At 38.9% G+C, this 20,627-nt stretch overlaps 1 protein-coding gene across 7 annotated transcripts in view; it reads right to left on the bottom strand.

The window, feature by feature from the left end:
• Window positions 1–20,627, bottom strand: part of TENM3 (teneurin transmembrane protein 3) — a gene marked incomplete at both ends in the record, with an annotated part of 311,431 nt that overhangs the window by 220,369 nt on the left and 70,435 nt on the right. The gene's annotated exons all lie outside the window — the stretch shown is intronic.

Raw genomic sequence — 20,627 nt, 5'->3', positions numbered from 1 at the left:
GAATGAAAAAGACAACAATCCTCAAATGCTGATTGTCTGAATAGTACATGCAATTAACATCACCATAACCCATAAAATAAATAAAGAAACATTTTGTTACTTTATGATATTAAGAGTTCCTGACCTGAGAAGGACCAAGCAAGGTATCAAGACACATTAAACATAAACTGGGCATCTGTTTCAGGGAAGTTGCATCCAGCAGAGAACACTTCAAAGTTAACAGCTATTTGTAATGAAGACAGATGAGATAGATATAGATATATAGATATATGGCAAAAGTTGTTTGCTAGTTTTTCATACACTACCTCTTTAAAAACTGATTTACTCTTGTAGGCATGTAAAGACCTGCTAGTGCTGTAGCTGTAACATAACAGGAAATTAATCTAAAGAAACAATATGTCTCAGTCATAATTTCCTTCTGAAACCTGAAAATCTAGAGGTGCTTATTTCTGATTTTATTGCATTTTAAATATTAAGTTATTATAGCAGCTCCTGGCAGTCCTGTGCTGAAGCTGTCATTTCCACTATGCACTCCGTTTTGCAAGCATTCATAACTTAGCAGTTTTAATTCACATCTGGCTGAAATTTGGTATACTAGTCAGCTTGCATACAAATGTCCTCTGAAAAGGTAGAGAAAAAATAAAAAGCTTCAGATTTCTTCCAGCCTGTTAACCTTAAGAGTCTAAGATATTTTAGTAAATATTATTAAAATATTCTCATTATAAATGGAAACATATTTTAATAATCAACGCCTTGATTAATCTAACAGTCTGAATTAGTGGTTTCCAACTAAACTGCAGCAGAGCTATGCTGACCCTCTGCCTTCTAAGGTAGCTCCGTGCTGCAATGCAAAACTGGGGACATTGAGGTTTATCTCTGCAGGGACAGCTGAACACAACAGGGATGGATGCTCTCAGCCAACTAGTTCATGCTATCTGGAAATAATTCTGGGATGCAATGATTCCTATTTTGCAATAGGAGCTAAAAACTCCAAAGATTCAGTCTTCAGATCCCATCTGTGATCTCCAACAGGTTTTTCAGTTTTACTCGGGTTGCACAGGGAACTTGAGCTGCCACTTAATACACAAGCATTATGATGACGCTGTATTACACGCTCCTCAAATAACTCTAACATACCCCCCAGCATTTATATGCGCATATAATATGTTCTAACAATGTCTGTAATTTTTTTGTATTCAAAAATGACTTCATTAAGCTTACTGGAACACTGGGTGTGGTGTCAGTAACCCAAGGACTCCTACCTTACCAGGCCTTAGCTAAATGACTTTCAGGTTTTCTGTTAGTAGACAAGCAATAGCTCACAATAGCACAGATTTTAAGTATGGGTATCTGAAGTTACAGAAAATAACAGCAGTATCTTTCATGGTCTTCTCTTTGGCATGGCTCAGGAAATTACAAGAATAAAATATCATAAAAACAAATATATGAAGTCATACATAACCTGTGTGTCCATTGATTTGATACTGATTTGCTCATACCACAGATGTGTAATTACAGTGATTCCATAAACACTGTATATACCACCAACATTGAATTCTACAACTTCCTATATATCTTTTTTATAGATGAAGCCTTTGTTCCTCTTCAACAGGGTTATCCTGTTCCCTTGCACTTGGCACATCACCTTACACTACATATAAAGGGAAGAAGCAAGTTCACCATGTGGAAGAGCACAGTGACTTAAAATCTGCTTTACTAGCTATATCATAGATACTTGCAAAACACAGATATTTCAGAGAAAAGTGTACATTATTATTGCTATTTTTGCTATTGGTGTGTTTTCCTAATTGATCAGACCAATAAGATAACTCTTCTTCCACTCTGTGAGACTTTTACCATGGGATCTTCTTTTGAAAATGTCAGCCTGTCTGGACAGAAGGCACACCAACTGCACAAGCACACACATGTCTCCTCACAGAAAGGACCCTGTGTCACTTCAAAACATGACATGTCTTAAAGGCTGGCCACAGTGACAGTGGCCTATTACCTGTTTGGCTGTGAAAAGTAAACAAATACTTTCTGCTCTATTTTAATCCTACTGAGGCAGAGGAGCTAACCGGAGTTACCAGCAGCAAAGGTAGAAGGTCTGTCTGCAGAATTACAAGCACCATTGCAATGAACAGGAGAGCTGTAAATGACTGATTAATAGCTTGGCTGGCAGGGTCTACTATGTTACAAAAATCTGCCTTCCATGCTAATAATTTTCTTTAAACAGAGCAATGGTGGTTTTATAAAAGCAGGCACAGTTCCATCCAAAACAAAAGCTAGCTAGGTCAATCCTCTGCCACACAGAGATATTGAATCCATTTATTTACTGTGAGTTACAATTGACTTAGAAAGGAGTTGAGTACATTCCTTTAGGCTTTTCAGACAGGTAGCCAAAGGGAATATTTATACATTTTTCAACCAACTTAAAATCTGATTGCAGCAATAGGAACATCATGGTACAAAGGTTTATGACTTTTAGGAGAGAGTATGTCTAAGGTAAGTACTTGATTCTATGAGCTAAAAAATGTATTGCATAGATCTATACCCAGCAGAAAACACACTAGAACAGTTCTTGATGCTTGATCATCTCACTTACAAAACTGTGACTACTAATATGAGCTACAGTATTTTTAAGTGTCTCAAAACTGTTAGAAATGTATATGAAAATGAAGCAAAGATGAGCTTTTTTCAGGCTGATTTCATTGATAGAGGAGTAATAAATCTAGCAAGAACTGGTACATGCAAGGTAGTTAGATACATGAAGCGACTCAGGCTGTGTGCCTTTTTTTTTTTTAAAAAAAAAGCAATTAAAAACAACACCACCACCAACCTGGAAGCAAAAAGATGATTGGGTTGTCCCTAAAGCTGGAAGTGAATCTGTTGAATCAAGAGTTAGTAAAGTGGAGACAGCTTTCACCTTTTAAGAAAAGGTGACTGAAAAGGGTTCTCCCCCACCCCCAACAGGCCCATACAAAAAACACCAGGGAGAGAAAAAGGACAAAGAGATCCAGAACTAAGCAGAATGCTAGTGTGAAAAACATTCTAAACCAGACATACTAGATGAATTTGTCATTAAATTTGCACTGTTAAGCTGAAAGGTTTTAATGGTTTCTGTCAAACACAAATTAGTTTAGAACCGACAGGTGTGTCCCTGCAAGGGCCTTTGTTTTACTCTTTCCTCTTATCCCTACTATAAGCCTGAGGCTCAACCCTTATATCTGTACTAACTCGATAGAACCAGTTTAGTACAAGCTTGAAACAAAACACTGGCACACAATCATCAATAACTTGTAATTGATAGTGCTTTTCTTGCCTTCATTTCAGGCTCTGACAACTAGTGGTCTCCCAGGTAACACCCACCCAATTAATGGAAGGGTATGGACCAGGGACTGCTCCCAGGAGGACCTATGAATGAGGTCCCCAGGCTGTTGGTGAAGGACGCGTGCACATCAGTGATGCTCATGCCATGACATTCAGAAAACAGACCTTTGTTTGTTCCCTGTGTTATCCTAGACAAAGCCTATGCATCTGTCTCTCGTCCTCTAAAATCTATTTTACTCTCTACAGCAAAAGACACCTGGCTGGTCTCTTCTCCCCCTTTTCATTGCCCTCTTCCACCACACCACAAGATTTGGGAAATCTGAGAAAGGAGGGAACGCCCCATGGCCACAGCTGCTGGCCAGCAGCACACCACCCCACAGCTGCCAGCAGTTCTCAGCAGGCAGACAGAACCAATTCTTCTCAAGCATTACTGCTTTGCCAGGCCCCTGGATTTATCAACATCCATGGCCTCTTACCTACTCAATTCTATGACATTTTTTAACAGTTTCTGGCAGCAATCAGGTATAATGTTGAGGAGTCACTGTGTTACAGCCACAAACACAAGTGGAACATCAGCCAGCTGGGTGTAGTAGGGGACTCCTTCCCTTGGCTAAAACGCAAACCCACATGCATGTGTGCATATGCTGTTTCAGATTAAGACAGCTCAGTCTACAAATTACATTAATAAAGGTTATAATTTTTGTACAGACACACCCAATAAACCTACTTCCATGGAACTATGGTAATTTACAGTCTGCTAGAACAGGACCCACTGTACATTTCCATATTTCTTAGTAAAGACCCCCCCATGTGGTTTGTCACATACAAGTTTAATACTAACCACATTTGGCACAAGAACACACATGGAAACTCCACCCACATATAAAACCGCGTACAAAAAGACATAAAAAAAAATAATCAAAGAACAGACTCTAGCACAAGCTCTGCTCTATGCTGCAGACAAACCAAACACCAAGGAAGAAAATTTGTTACCTGTTATTTTATGGGGTACAGTTGCAGTACAGGAAACAAAAGCAGACAATATACAAGAGAGATGAAGAATGCTCAGCTGTGCCCAGTTTCACCAAGATCACTGCAAGCAAAACCAATTACCTCAAAGGCAAACCCATAACTTTGTCTGATGTAGGTTTTCATTTTTATTCTTTTTTTCACCTCATGTAACTGGTTCTGCTGCCACGGCTCTGATCAGCAGTAAATTAGGATTAGGTAGAAAGGACTATGATGAGGGGGCAATGTAAAAGCTGGAGGGCAGGAATGAGAAAAGAGAATTGATAAATAATACACAGGTCTCTTCTGTGAAAAGCAAGCAGAGCTGCTGAGGAATACTGGAAATACTATTCAGATTCCACTCAGAAAAAAAAAAAAAATCAACTGGGGAGAAAGGTTTACATCCAGAAAGGAACCGTCTGTCTGAAAAGTCTGTTTGAGATTCCTTGACCTCGGGGGAAAAAGAGAGTGGTAAATAGTGGAATCTGGCACAAATGAGGAGTAGCAGGGCTTGCAGAATTAAACTATTTGAAATACTCTGAAGATGCTTATTTAATGTACTCAACCTTACTGTATGTTTTAGAGAAAGGACAGCTGTTAAAATGAAACTCTCCTGGCAATGAAATGTGTGCCTGGCTCCATAAACCAAGATGGTCCATGGAGAGGCAAAAGAAAAAGAAGACAGGGAGGAAAAGAAAAATTCTTTGAGGTACTTCTAGGCTATGAAAAAGTCTCAAATATTGACAGTACTTTCAACACACTTGTCAAGGAACAGTGAGATCCTCTTCAGCACAAGATCCATCAGCTCACTGCTTGTCTCTTGGTTGATGGGAGAGATCTTAAGATTCAGTATCATTACAAGACAACGGACAGGTGTATCTGTGCGGTGACTCTCCTAGAGTTATCTGATAGAAAAGCGAGTATGACAGAGGGAAAAGGCAGAATTGCATTTTCAAACTCCGGCTCTATGTGTCTGACTTCAAAAGGCTTTGTCTTCCGGATAGGCACGTGGACACACAGCTAATCCTCCTGCTTTATGGCAGGACATGAGTGGAAGTACCAGAGGAGTGCTGAGGAGGAAGCAAGAATAATTAAACAGAAAGAAAATTCTTTATACTGCAAAGGGGAAAGGTGCTTCCATCATACAGACAAGTAGATCAACAGGGCAAGTCTGTAAAGAAGAAGAGGAACTCAGCATGAGTGAAAAGGGAGATTCTCCATCTGGATGACACTTCATGCTGAATACTCTCTCATTCCACCACCCAGAGCTAAAGACTACACCAAAACATTGCTGGCAGCTGGAAACTTTAAAATCCTAATGACTGAAGTAAAAGGTCTCAGAAAAGTACTCCATGCCCAGGGGTAATGTGCTTTCTTACTGCTATGAAAGTTGTGAGGAGACACAACTAGGAGACACTTTCCAGCTCTGAAGACAGAGGTGATGACAGGAAGAACAACCCTTCTCTCTTCTTGGGAGATCACCTACATGTTGAACAATAAGAGACCATCGGTTGTAAAGTGGAAGTGAAATACATCTACCTTCAAAATAGCAGCATGTAAACAAAACTGGGGGGGGGAAGCTATAAAAGCCACACTCCACACTATGCCGTAAAAAGGTAATATTTGTTCTTTCAAAAAATAAGACTTATACCAATTGTGCTGAGATATTTTCCATAACCTCCAGGATGCTATCACTACAAAATGTGTCTTGAAATGCACCTGATATTTTTTCTGATCCTTAATTTCGTTTTATTGCATCTAGATATACCATCTCAGACTACAATGGTCTTTAAAAATCATGCAGATGGCTCGTCTATCAGTGCAGATCAGTCATGTGACTATGCTATAGATTTTTTTTTCTTTCTTTTCATCTTTTCTTATAAATCATTCCCTCTAGTCTCCAACAATTTTTAATGCTCTGCTGTGAGTTTCAGCCAATTAACCTATATTTTAAGGTGCTCAGATTCGGATCCAGTTTTCCCAATATCATCTTCCCTTGTATTTTGTACATTTACTTCAAAACTCCCATAATAATTATGTCAATGACTGTCAGACAGCGTCATAAAAAGTACAACTAGCTCCGAGGTCTTTTCAAAGCCAGAAATTTAAAATGACACAGTTTGTTCCAAATCACTAACGAAACCATTTTTCAATGAGAAAAGACAGTTAAAAAGGAGGGAAGGGAAGATGGACGTTTGAGAGTACTTTGATTAAATACTCAAATGCAACAGCCAAAATTTTGCTTTTGTAAGCTTTTAAGGCATCAGTACGGACTGCCATTACAAAGCATAAGTGACACAGGAATTTGAGCATTAGTTATATGTTTTCTAAACTATTTGTTTCCAGCATAGCCACAGGCCTCCCATGGTTTGAGTATCTTTATAAAAACATAGACATGTTAAAACAAATAGTGTCCCTGCTGCTGAGCCTGGAAATCAGCTCGCCTGTCCTTATAGTAACTTAAAAAACAGTTTAAAAAGTAGTAGAATAAAAGCTTGCATGAATAGAAAACAATTATCTTTAAGAGATCCTTAAAAGCAGGCATATAATAGTCAACATTAAGGTCACCTTAATATTCAAGTTAGAGAAATTTCTGTATCTCTCAAGCCAAAGGATAAACTCTTAAGTACTAGAATTTGCCATTATTACGAAAGTTCATTTCAATGTTCAGCCTTTAACTCATTATCTGTAATTAAGAAAAATCAGATTTCAAAGCAACAAGAGGAGACTGTGATAAAGCTATATGAAGTACTCTCTGGCAGGGATAAAGCCAGCAGAGAGGTGGCTGTCATAAAATAGCCAAATGGCTTTTTCCACCTCCATCAAGGTCACTTTACTGATGATGTGCTCAATAAGATGATAATGCATTTAACCACTTTCCTTGCATCTGACTTCGACCTTATTGCAAATCCAAACGGCCTTGTTTAACTACCCTGGCCTTTCAACATTTCCCTGAACAAAGATAATTAAGGAGATATACTGCCCCCTACTATCACAGGAATTGAAAGACAAATAAACTTTTAAGAGCACAGCCAGGTGTCTATTGCATTAATGTACAATGTTTAAGCAGGGGGTAAAATGAAATAATGGTTAAATAATTATAAAAGGTTAACAAAGTTAACATTGTTACATAAGGCAATTCTGTTTTATTTAAAAGAAAGAGCATAAAAGGCTTTCTAGACTACTTTTTACAACTCCCTCGACAACAGTCTTTTCTTTAACGCAGCTTCTGACTAAGAGGAAAAATGTTCTGCAAAAATTAACAAGTCTGGAATTTCTTCAGATTTGGAACTGCTTATATTTCATACATGGATACAATTATGTTTTATGAAAAAGTGGGTCTATATAATTAAAGTAGGAGCTGCTCTAATAGAAGCATTTCCATTCTCTTTTCCTTTGTGTGTGGTCAGCAGCTATACCAGAGATGCAAATTGAAGGAGTTTAAAAATTAGTTTGGCATTTATGACAATTTGGAAGCTTCAGGTAATGCTTCCTTGTGATCTATACAAGGATGAAAAATGACCAAATAATACCATTCTATAATAGCAGTTACTTCTTTAATTCATATATATTCTTGCATCTCGAAGCATTCCCCAGGACAATAACTCCTCTTCACATAAAGAAAAAAAACCTCCTCACATCAACAGCACTTGGACTAGTAACAACTGAAACAGGATTAAAAAAAAAAATAAAAAGCAGGCAAAGCACTTGTCTGTCCTTTTTGTAGTTGCATGCAAGAGATTTTATTTTAGATTAAATTTTTTCTTCTAAATCTGTTTTTCTTTTACACATCTTAGAAATACTATTGTATAGGTCTGAATCCTCTACAAAAGACAGAAAGAGGCAGAACAGCAAGTTGTATTGGAAAGATAAAACCACGTAACTCACTGTTGATGTGATACTACAGATATGTGAGCTTACTGCTACTGCAAAAATTGCTGTTCCTTTGCCACAGAAAATACAGTAAGCAGAAAACCTGTTAGACATGTTTAATCAAAGTTTTACCATAATGCAGAACTTCAGAAATTACAACAATATCTGCCTTTTCCATTTTGTCAGTACACCGTTACTCCAAGTTGTAGAGGTAGTTTGTCCAAATCTCACAGTGTTCAGCTACTTGGTTAAATCTTTTGCTGGAACACTCTTTAATCTAGACTCGACTCCTGAATTCTGAATATATCAGAATTCTGAATAGATCAGAATTCAGACCTCTTCTAAAGATACCTTCTACTACCCAATAAAAAAAAAAATCAGTGCTTCTATCATCACTGATTACCCCATCAAATGCCTGAAATCTGCAATGATTCATATGCTATTGCTATGCAAAACTCTTTCTGCTGTATGTAACAAGTCATAAACAAGCCTTTCACTCTAAGGTAGGTCTCAAAATCATAACCTGTGTAGATCCCACTTGAATGACATACTGTCTCCAGGTATGAGAACTCTATCACTTTCTTACATTTGCTTCATAAACCATCTACTTGGTGGTTTACACAAAACAATTATTTCCATTTCAAGTTTGGATAAACGGTGGCCCTAGCCAGTCCCAAAAGAAGACTATGCAACTTGTTGTCACCCCCAGTGAATTTTGAAGTTTTCCTGTATAATTGCACTTCCAATTATTTCAATCATAGGCAAAGAAGGTGAATGATTATTTTCCACTCATTCAGAATATTCCAGCCACCTACCTGTTCTGATCAGAGTTTATCATGGGTGAGGCTTTTTGAAGGAATACAAGTGCCATTTTTCCCTAACATTTAAAAACATCAACTTACTTAATTAGAAAACTACAGAAGCATTTTATTTTTACAGTTGCTTTATTTTATCACAATTCCTTATTTTGTTTAAAATGTTCAAATGTTCAAATGTAAAAGATGTATATATCTTCAAACTATTACCGAGGTCACCAGCTCACAGCATCATCTCTCTATACAGTACTGAGCATATAGAAGCTCTCTTGCTATTCTGAAATGCATAAATCTCTTGAGAAAGTCTTTCAAGCCCACTCAGAATGAAGCCTATAGCTGTATTTGGAATGAAATAACCAGCAATAAAATCTTTGTAGACATATAGAAAAGACAGGAAAGCTAAAGTCTCTTCTCATCTGGAAAACAATACAGCACTGATTATTTTCTGATACCAGTGCTCGAATGCCTACATTGTACAAAGTATATGTATTGTGAACTTTTATTTTTCCTTGTTTAGTTCAACAAGTGAATTGGGATAGAAAACAAGTTACAGAAAGAAAAGTTGTAAAGTCTGATCTCATAATTGCTTATCAGATCACTTCAGTATTTTGGTATATCACGTTAAATCTTCATAAATACACATTAGAAATGCAAGAATACAGCTCAAGACAAATTCTTTAAGTTGGGTTGGTTTACATGATACACTGATGGGTGTTAGCAGCATTCTTATCGTGGACTATTAAAATGAACCTGTACATGACGTTTCACATTATGCTATAGCATCAATTATAATTTTTTTAGACAGCTACCATGTCAGCTGCTTTTCTTCAACAGGTAAAAAAAAAGTATCCCATACTACATGAAATGTACTACCTGACATGTTCTCAATTCTATTGCTAAAAGGTTAGAAAGTAAAAATGACAAATAAGCCAAAACCACCTAACCATTAAAAGTTTTTGTAAGGGTTCTGCTGTTGTAAGTTTGTTGCTAAATTGTAACATAGTCCTTTTATAACAGCTTGAAAGAAAAAAAAGCAAACAAACACAAACTATACTGTGAAACATATGAAGCCATTCTCCACATAGAGTTGCAGAGCATGAATCAAGAAATTTTGTAATATTTCATTTGTAGTTACGGAGCTGCTTGACACTTTTGAGCCCAAATCTGATGGATGAAAAAAAAAAAAAGGTGAACTATATTTTCTGTCCTGAATTGAACACCTTCCCCTTCCCAGGTATTACTCAAATACTTCATCTGAACTTACTGAGCACATATTAAAAGACTTATCTTTTGAATGAAAAGAGAGAAAAGCGAACTACATCAGCTATGTGCACATCACCAGAAAGTTCAGGGAAATAAGCCTGGCCTATTTAGTACCATTATGCAAATATCCAAACTCTTATCTTAATGATAGTCTGTATTTAACATCAGGCAATCAGATCCTTGTGTCTATTAAGCAATTAATACACTTTCTAATGTATGGGGGACTCTTGCCATTTTCAATAACTTTTTCACACGTTTTTAGTTAATTTATTCGTGGATTAGAGAGTTTAGAAGAGAAGGTGCTTCCCTTCCTCCACCTCCATTGTTCTCTACCTTCAAAGCTGGGAACAGATCAAGAGCAGCCCACTCTTTGTCTGACGGCCTGGTAGTTCATACCCTAAGTTTCTCCCCCCATCGCTGACATATCAGAAGGCAAGGTTTCTGAAAGCTTTCCACAGAAACGGCCAGAAAACAGGCACAAAGTTAACAAAGGGGAGTTAGCACCACCAAGTATCAGGTTTGTTTACTCGAGCAGATCAGTATACCTCCAAATCTTCAAACTTCAGATTTTTTTGTTTAATAAACCAGTTAAAAAGGAGGTAAATGGGCTAAGGTGAACATCAGCTAATATGGTTTAAAACAAAACAACTCTACAGACAGATGTGTAGTTCAAATTCAGATTCACTTGAATTAACAGGAAAACTAAAACGTAGTAGGCACAAAAGCTGCAATAGTATGTTCATGCACTGTAATACAGACATTATAATTTTAAGTAAATTTAATTGCTGACATACCTTTCTCAGTTTTTGTTTTTGTCCCCTCAACCCTTCCTTAAAGTCTACTCTAGCAATTAGCAAACAGAGGTCTCTGGATGGCTCACGGAAACATTTAAAGCTGGGGAACAAAAGGATTATTTTAAAAATGAAAACCTTGGCTTGTACAACTCCAGACGTGAATCTGCTTTCAATTACTGAAAGTATTTCCACTTCAGTGAAAAAGGATCAAATCTTCAACCACACCGTCTTTAGGCAATGAATTTGATTATATTAAGCTTTATGAATACAGAATGACTTTGTGACACAGCTGTATATTCTATACGTATCATTTATTAGGTATACAAAAAGGGAGCTAGCACTTTAAATGAGAAGCAGACAGAAATGTGGCTGCTCACAGCAGCACTGTACTTCATACCACAGCTCTGCTTTAGGGTTTTTTTTTTTCCAGGTGCCCACATAAATGTCACAGATTACACTAAGCTTTAAATGAAGGATTTTACAACCCTTTAGAAATGAACCTACGTTGATTTTTTTCATACTTTTATTTGCATAACTTCTACTGCTGTAAAGTTACATTTTTCTTTCTAGACTTTTGAACTGGCACAGTCTCTTTCACATTCCCCCACCCCACAAATACAGCAGGTATCGTAGCCTCTAGGAGGAATAACAATTAGAAATTGTTACTTTTCCCATTATACAAGCATAGCAGAGTTAGGCGAGGGAGCTCAAAGGCTTACACTCCGCAGCGAGATGCATCACCTCAAATGCAAATTATGCAAAAAGTTCGCATTTCTTACATCTCCGATTTCTCACACCGATCCTACCGCATCCCAGCCACAAACCCCGGGTCGGGCTCTTTTAGCAGCAAGGCGCGGAGCAGGAGAAAAGCAGTTACCTCTCGGCTTAGCAATACTACAAACACAGAACTCGCAGTCCGCGGCCACCCGGCGGCTCCTCGCAGGGCTGCCCGAGCTGCGGAATGAGCCAGCGCCGCCCCCGCCCCGCGCCGCGGGGGCCGCAGCGCCACCTCCCCCGCCCGCCCCGGCCCCTCGCAGCCGCCCCCCCGGCCCGGCCCGGCCCCGCCCCGCGCCCCACCTCAGCGTTCCGTTCCGTGCCGCTCCGCGCCGCCGCCCGACCCCGTCTGTGGCGGCCCGCCCGGCGGAGCCCCGCTCGCCCCCGGCCCCGCGCAGCCGGCCGCCGCGATAGGCTGAGGCGGCGGTGTTTACTCCCCGGCGAGGAGCGGGGGCCGGGCCTGGCACCGCGTAACCCTTTCGGGGCCGCGGCGCCGACGCCGGGGGCGGCCGGTTCGCCGCGTAAACGGCCCTGAGCGCTTACAGCTGGAGGTCGGGATCTCCGGGAAAAGACAAAAGGATCCTTCCCGGAGAGAGCGGAGAGCGAAGCCGCCCCTGCAGCGCTGTTCGTAGGGCTCGGCTAAGGCTCGTTACACGGCTTAGGGGCAGGCGAGGGGACGCGGGCGCTTCGGGGCCGTGCGGCTTGCAGGGATTTACCGCAAAGCCGCGATTTTCCGTGACAAAAAATAAAACTTTACCTGCAGCACTCCTTCCCACGCAAATTGTCACCAAAGTCGGTCAGGCACTTAGGGAAAGGAGGTTAGGTCCGTGTCTACAGACAGCAGATTCACATTGGGAGATGACTGCCGAAATTTCTAGCGGCAAAGCCGAGAGCCAGGTGTTCCCCTCTCCAAACCAGGGCCTGGCCCAATGCACAGGTGCTGGTGCTCAGGTGTTGCAACCGGCCGTCTCATCACACACCATCTGTGCGTTAACTGAAACAGAAACACCTCCCGCTCCATTTACCACCTTAGGAGACAGATTTTATTCACATGTGTAAGGGCATGAATATAACCAACTCAGCTTACTTCAAAATACTTGATATTCTATAATCAAGTCTACTCCTAAGGTGCCTTTGGAATTGCAGCCCAGTCTGACTGGACACAGAATCATGTGCATTGTCTTATGTATCACAGCTGTCAGATAAAGCTATCAAATCACGAAACAAAATACAGCATTCACATTATTCACCATTAATTTCTGAAATATTGTAGTGAGCCAGAACAACTAGATGCCTACAAAATATGCAGATATAAATGTCCTCATTCAAAATAGAAAATCGCATTTTCAGCCAGTAATCAAACTTAAGTTAATGCCTCTAGTAAAAGAATCAGATTTTTATTCTTTTTTTATTACCCCCTCGTGGGAATCATAACCCCAACTATACTTCCAGGGAAGATAACACCATTCCAGAATATCTTTCAACACTGTTATGTAGAAGGCTTCAACAAAATCACATATTTTAGATGTATTATTCTTAAGAAATTGAATAATATTCAACAAACTCAAACAATTAGTGCCCACTTGCAGTTTCCTAGAGAAACAAAGACCATACAGACTGAAATAGCAGAATTCTGTGAAATGGGGGAAAATAATGAGCTAAGTAACCAGGTCCTGATGAGGGCAGTCTTGGCTGGCAGTGGGGAAAAATACTGAAAAATCCCAAAGCAATAGCACTAATACTACATCTTGAACTGAAGCTCTTTGAGTTAAATATGCAATGCACTATGTGTGCTTTGACTTAGCACAAGGGAGAAACTTTAATATACTCACCACTGACTTATACTTCACTCCAGCTTTGGTGGGGAGGTTAGCAGAAAATTGGAAACTTTGCAGTTCAAATTCTGGACAGGCTTACATCTGTGATAGCTGCAAGACTTGCCAAGAAGAGAGGTATGAGATGAAATCATGAACTCATATAGTCAGTGAAGGAAGCCAGTCTCTAGCAATGCCACAGTAACGCTCGTATTCTCTGTCTTCCAAAAGGTCCAGTTGTAATAAATGGGGTATTAGATCATGCAAATGCTATTTTCCAAACTGCTTGAATGGAGTACTTATGGATAAGGACTTTCTGCCACTGAAAAAAATCTACTTAAGTAGGTAATTAATTCAGGCATATATCCTTACAGATCTTGAAAGAAAGAGGGATGTGAACTGGATGCTTGGAGTTAGTGCATGCAGTACACTGGAGCTCTTTTGAGAATTCCTGCCCTCAGAGAGCACCTGTAATTGCAGCCCTCTGCAGAAGACTGCCATGGACTTGTGCAGGAAGCTGGGTCCTCCGAGAGCTAGATGCTATGGAAGACAAGAGGTCTTTAGACAATCTCTCTTTCCAAAATAAAGCTACCTTGCCATTATCCACCTATATGGTCTGTACCATTTTTCTACAAATGCATACCACTGTACATTCACTGTCTGAGGATTGCAGCCTATCAAATAAGTGAGATTCTGCCTCTGCAAGTGATGCCAGTGCTGACCTTCCTATACCTGGCTGTGCCTGATCTCTCCATCCAGGAACAGACCTGCCTGTCACTGCAGTGGAGCCTCTTCTCTCCATTTTCAACCAGCTGCAATGGAATTTTCCTTGGCTTTGATGCCCCCTGTTCTGTGATTCCACTGTCCCATTAATGCCAGCACAAATGATTTATGAAATCTATTAGGTGCACCACTACAGACATCTAAAACACAGATGTTTGCTTAGGAAAATATTTATACGGAGTAGACAAACAGGGGTGAAGCAAACTCCAGCACAGATACTGCACTTTTTGCCAACATTGCCTGTGCCTAAACAAAACCTTGAGGGTAGGTGTGGGGGAAGAATAGCATGTATGTTTCATTTATAGGACAAGAGAGAGAAGCACCTTTTTTTTTTTCCTTTTTTTTTTTTTAAATTATTTGGTCAGAAGAATTATTACAGTAAATCATGCAGAGCATTAACCATTGAATTTGAACCCATTTTTAGTCTTTATTAATAGCTCATTATAGTCCTTTTTCTTAATGTGGAATAAATTAGAGCTGTGTTAATCCATGCAGCTATCTGCAGGTACATTTATCACTATGGTAGCCACTTTTACTCTCCTTACTGGAAGCTGCATTTCACAGGCAACAGAGAGTCACACCCTGCTGAACTCAAGTCACGGTGACCTTTTCAGGTCACCGACAGGGTCACCTGAAAACTTACCTTTTTTTTAAAGGACTGAAAGGTACAGCACTTGGCCTTGCAGATGTGAAGGAATGTATCTTTCTCTCACTCTGTCATATTGCCACAATCTAGATCAGTGAAAACAACTAATCTGGGGCCTTGCTGGTATAAAAAGGCAAGGAACTGCTAACAGGATGTTCTTTGTGGGAACTCAAAGCTCTTGGAACTGATTCCCATTCCCTGATCCAGAAGAGCTCAAATTTTATGGCCTTCATAGCATGTTGCATAGTTCATATTTTTTCCAGAGCGTATGAAAACAGGAGAATTGTGAATGTGGTTAGTTTCTGGAGGCAGAGTTTTGTTTCAGCTTTCAAACTGGCTGGTTTGCATTTGGTTGAGGAGGGAGGTCTATTGCAGCTTAGTCACACTGATTAACTTTTATATTTGCATTTGAATTTGTGTTGCATTTTCAGGATTCTAAAAGTGATAACAAACAGTCCTACTCACTCTCTGTTAAAGAGAAGTATTATCATGCAGAACCAACTTATTGGTAATTCCATTACTTCAAGCTGATGTCTGGAAAGGACTTAAAGAGCTTACCCTGGAGGTGACTCTGGGCAGTCGTTAGGCAAGAGAGTCCCAGGTACCAGTAGCCGTGCTCCACTTGTAAAGATTCAGTCCTTACTATTATTTTATCTGAGTGCTGTCATGCCAAATTAGAAAACTTTATCATGCCCATTTCTAATTTGGCAAACGGAGACACAAAGCTGACTCATCAATACCACAAAAGTAGTAGCATGGGAGACAGAAAACATGATGTCTAGGATAGTCTTCCACCGTCTATCCTAATTGCTGAACCCTTCTTCTTCTCATCATTGAGATAACAAGTTCAGCTATTTATCAACATTAATGATGACTAGTGACTTTTATTAAAAGGGGACAAACACCTTTTTAGCCAAATACTAATTCACCTATTTGAACAGTAGTAGCCTAAGTGCCTTGTTAAGATACACATCCTGTATCATAAATAGTTAATTAGTGTTACAGCTACTTTTACTGCATTGCTAGGTGTACTTTAAAGAAATACTGTATGTAGACATTGAGTATCTACCTAGAAGCCAAAATTACACAGCATCACAGTGCATCACTTCGGAGCCTGTTTTTTACGACCCTGCAAAAAAGCAGGTTATTAACCTATGAAATTTAAACAATGCCTAAGAGAAATATTTTTGTCAGGAAAGGTATAATTTATAACAGCAATGTCCATTCTCATGTCTGTCTCACAAAACATATTTAATAAAGTAAAATATTTATAGTTTAGCTTTCCAGTTCCTGCTGGAATTGTATTAAAAAAGGCAAATTCTTGTCTAGAAATAAAAGCCTTAAGTATACTATCTGATATCAACAGGATTAGTAGTATGTGTTCCCATGAGAAAGAACATGTGCCCAAATATATTCACATGTCAAATATCTTGTAGCTCTGAAGCATTTAAATAGTACACTACACTGACTAGATTTTTTGTCACAAGATCGAGAAGAGCCATTTTTTCATGCAGTAATGATGCTGATTTAAATAACAGACTAAGACCATCATGAACTCACAGATCCAGTGTTCAAATCTGAAAACAATAAACTTTTGTTCCCTTTTCATTCACATAAAGCCTACTCTATTTTTTATAACACCTTCCAAGAGTGTATTAACAATTTTGCAGTTTCAGATCAGCATTTCACTAAAAACACAAGTGGAAATTGTAAGCAAGTAGATGAAACGGCGGTAGGAGAAGAGTTAAAGCAAAAATACAGTCCTTTCAAAAAATGATTGAATTATGACACTTTTGACACTTTTCTTGAATGTAAGTGGATAATATGTGTGGGTTTGTTTATTTCCTCCCCTCCCCAAACAGCAACACAAAACCATGTATGTACGGTGATTTTTGAGTGCTGTAGATGAATGTACTGAAATAATGTTCCTCTGCTCTTTGACAAATCTCCCAGTGAACTCGAGGCAGTATCAGGTAAGATAAAAAATGCAAAATATCTCTGCATAACAATACCTAGAATTTTGCTGTTTAACAGTACAATGCCCCGCTTAGAATTATCCTACTCTACGGTAAATTCTGTCGTGAATAAAGGCATGGGAAAATACAAGTTAATTGTTATGATACAAATTGAATATCTTGGTCTCCAGAATTCGAATTATTGACCATTGATCATTATGCTTTTCATTTTACTGATTTAGTTTTAGTTACTTTTTCACTAATACATTCCTGTGTTTGAATGCAGACAGTACCAGTCAGCCGGCAGAGAAAAAGGGCACATATGCTTTGAATGATTAACGCAGTTCTTGGAAACACAAAGCCTGCATGTTTTCCTTATCTTATAGTGCAGCTAAGTGATGAGGAAGAAGACATTTTCATTAAAGTTCTGGGGATTAGATGATGTATCAATGAGCCCTTTAAAAGAAATATCCCCCCAAAAAGGTTAATCCTATTTGTTTCAGAAGAACTGCTATATGAATAACAGTAGTGAGATGAAGCAATAAAAAAGAATACACTTCTTTCAGGTCATTTAATCTAATTTTAGAGGAAAAGGCAACAGTATTTTAGGAAAAAATTTAAACCCTTCACTGAAGAAAGAAAAATCCAACTATAATCTGAGTCTTAGATCTCTCTTTAAACTGAACTCTCTATGAATTTGAATCCTGATTGTATCTTGCAACACTCAGTTCAGCACTTCATCACACTTCAGGATCCTAAAGAGAAAACACTCAAAGATCCTGAAACGTGCACTGTTGCGGCACCTTCCTCCCTTACTTTTTCATATCGCTTTCCCACTTTTTCAGTAACCTCGTATCAGCAGCTGCTACTCACTGGCTTTCATCTGGAAAAGGCGGCAAAGCAGCGGTTGCTTGCACAGCTAATGCTCCAAACTGGAGACTGAGCGTCTGATCTCCATAATACGCAGCTTTCAACTGACTAAGTTTTGATTTACATTTAATACTTGGGTCCACAGCTCTAAATCCCTCTGGATTACTGGATTTTTTATTTAATTAAAAATTTGCACTTTTGTCAGAAAGAAAACGAGGAAGATATTTACTGCAAATGAAAGTGACATAAAAAAGTATCTGAAAAGAAAGAGAGGCCAATTTGTTAGGTAAACTCCTGAGATACAGGACATCTCATAACAAACAAGGAATCTGTAGGCTGTTTGAAACAATCCATTCCAAGTAAAACAGTTTTGTATAGAGGTCTGACAAAGAGAATTGGCTTTCGTGAAAAAAAATACCCTATTGTGAATCTCTTAGAATTGGTAAAGACCACCAGCAGAGCAATCCTATCAGTAGAAGAGAACAAACTCTAGGAAAAAACACTCTATTCTTCTTAATAATGAAGCTGGAATCTCATACCTCAAGAATAGTTTAACTTGTATTATGATCATCTTAAAAGAAAAAAAAGGTTCAAGGCACTTCTCCTAAATTACATCTTTGAAAAGATATTGTAAAGACAGAGGCACACTCTCACAAAAAATCAATATCCGTGTGATTCCCACAAAAATATTTCACATATTTCTTGGAATAAGCATTATACTGATCACGACAGAAACTATGTGGCCAGGACTCCGGGTTCAGCTGCTGCTGTCCTTCATCTTCTATTTCGTCTTTTTATTGTAGGTGGCTGAAAACTCACTGTATCATTTTGGTCACAAATTTCTTTTTTTTCCTCAGTAGAAAGAAACCTTTTCTCCTAATTACAGCTTCTCCTCCTGCCCTTTACGTCATAATTACTTGGGGAAAAAAAATCAAACCAAAACAAACCAACAAACAAAAAAAACCCAACCACCAGAGCAAATTTTCTTTTTACACAGTTGCTGCTTTGGCAAGATCAGAAAAAAGTGTCATCCTTTGGGTAAGTCTGTCAAACAGATTTCTAACATACAGTTTGAGGCTGTTCATCTAAAAGTACTATATCTGTGCTTGTGTATGCTTATATGACATTTATTGCCTTGGAAAGGTGGCATAAAAATTATTTCACGCTACTATGACAGCTGGTGTGAGCCACATCCCTGCAAATGGTCTATATACAAAATGGTTATAAAAATCATATGTTTAAAATAAAACAAATGCATTCCAAAATATTAACTTGAGTTTAGCTAAAAAAAAAAAGCATTGTAGGCTGTTGTCAAGTAGACACTTTATCACCTTTTCCAGGAAAAAAAAAAGAGAGAAGAGATTTTCATAAACCATAAGAATAGGGTTTATATACACTTTATGTACACTCAGGACTGCCTACACAAACAAACTTTCCCATGGTACACATTCAGGAAGATGATGAATGCCTGACGATAGGTGCGTTGTTAGACACAAGACTAAGTGTTGTAGTACATCTAGAATTGCATTTATGGAACACCTTGAAGTGATTTATTAGATATTAATTTTCCTAGAGAGCAGGTGAACATTTTCCACATTAAACCCAAAATACAATATTTGCCAATGTGCTGAACGGCTAGCGAAATAATTTTACTCTATATCAGTAGACGTGGCATATTCAGAAACAGGGTGTAGACACTATCAATAATTTAAAGTTACCATTTACTTAAGAGGGGAGGAATGAGAAGAAAATATTTCTTCCTTCATTTTATCCATACTTCAGGACTTTTCGACAAGCTCACTACATTTTAGCGGGCCCGTTTACCTGGTGCTCACATGCAGAGCCATAAGTCTGCAGTGCAGGTCTTAAAACCACCACGTGGGCTTGACTTAGTGCAAGCAAGACTAACCATCACACAGGATTCCACAACACAGTATATTATGTAGAAGTTATTACATGCAATAGTCCCTAAAGTCTTTCTTCCCACTACCACCTGCCCATACACCATTTATCTGCTTGGCACGCCACTGCATACATGTCAGACCACTGTGGATCCACATGTGTAAACGGCTTCAGAAATCACGGAGTCGGCTCTGTCGTTCAGTGGCTATTTTCACAGCAGCCAACTTATCAGTCTTATTTCCTAATTCCATCATTTAAATTATTTCTCTAACAATGCAGTTGACTAAAGACCTTCGCGCAAACACTGACAGACTTGCAAGCTCTGGTGTCATCTGCCAAGAGAAGGAACTCAAGAGCCCTTAAAATGTGAGCAAATGGTAGGACGTTCAGCATAAAAAGGATTTCTCAAGAACGATAAAGAAACTAAAGATAGTATGCATATACTGAGGGCACGCCAAAGCTGATGGCATGACACAGGAGTTTTTAGACTGCTGATGAATCAGAACAAGTCACAGGAAAGGGTTTTTCCACCCCCTCTTCTTCCCACTCACCATGTGCTTGCACTTTAAGAACAAAGTATGCAAAGTGACAGCCTAAACAAAAACCTACATGAAAGAGTGGAGCCACATTTAAGATTGAAAATGCCAGGATCAGGTCTGAGGCCAAAAATCTATGATGGTCAGAGCCGAGGCTGCTGGAGAAGGATTCAAAGTCAAGAAATCGTTCTTTAAAAATGCAGGTTTCTTGCAAATATCCTGAAGACAATCACATTTATAAAGCTGTCCTTAGTAATCTTGTTT

Source organism: Nesoenas mayeri (genome assembly GCF_963082525.1).
Source record: "Nesoenas mayeri genome assembly, chromosome: 4".
NCBI classification, from domain to species: domain Eukaryota; kingdom Metazoa; phylum Chordata; class Aves; order Columbiformes; family Columbidae; genus Nesoenas; species Nesoenas mayeri.
Note: the sequence above shows the minus strand (reverse complement) of the source record. Positions and strands in the feature narration are given on the sequence as shown.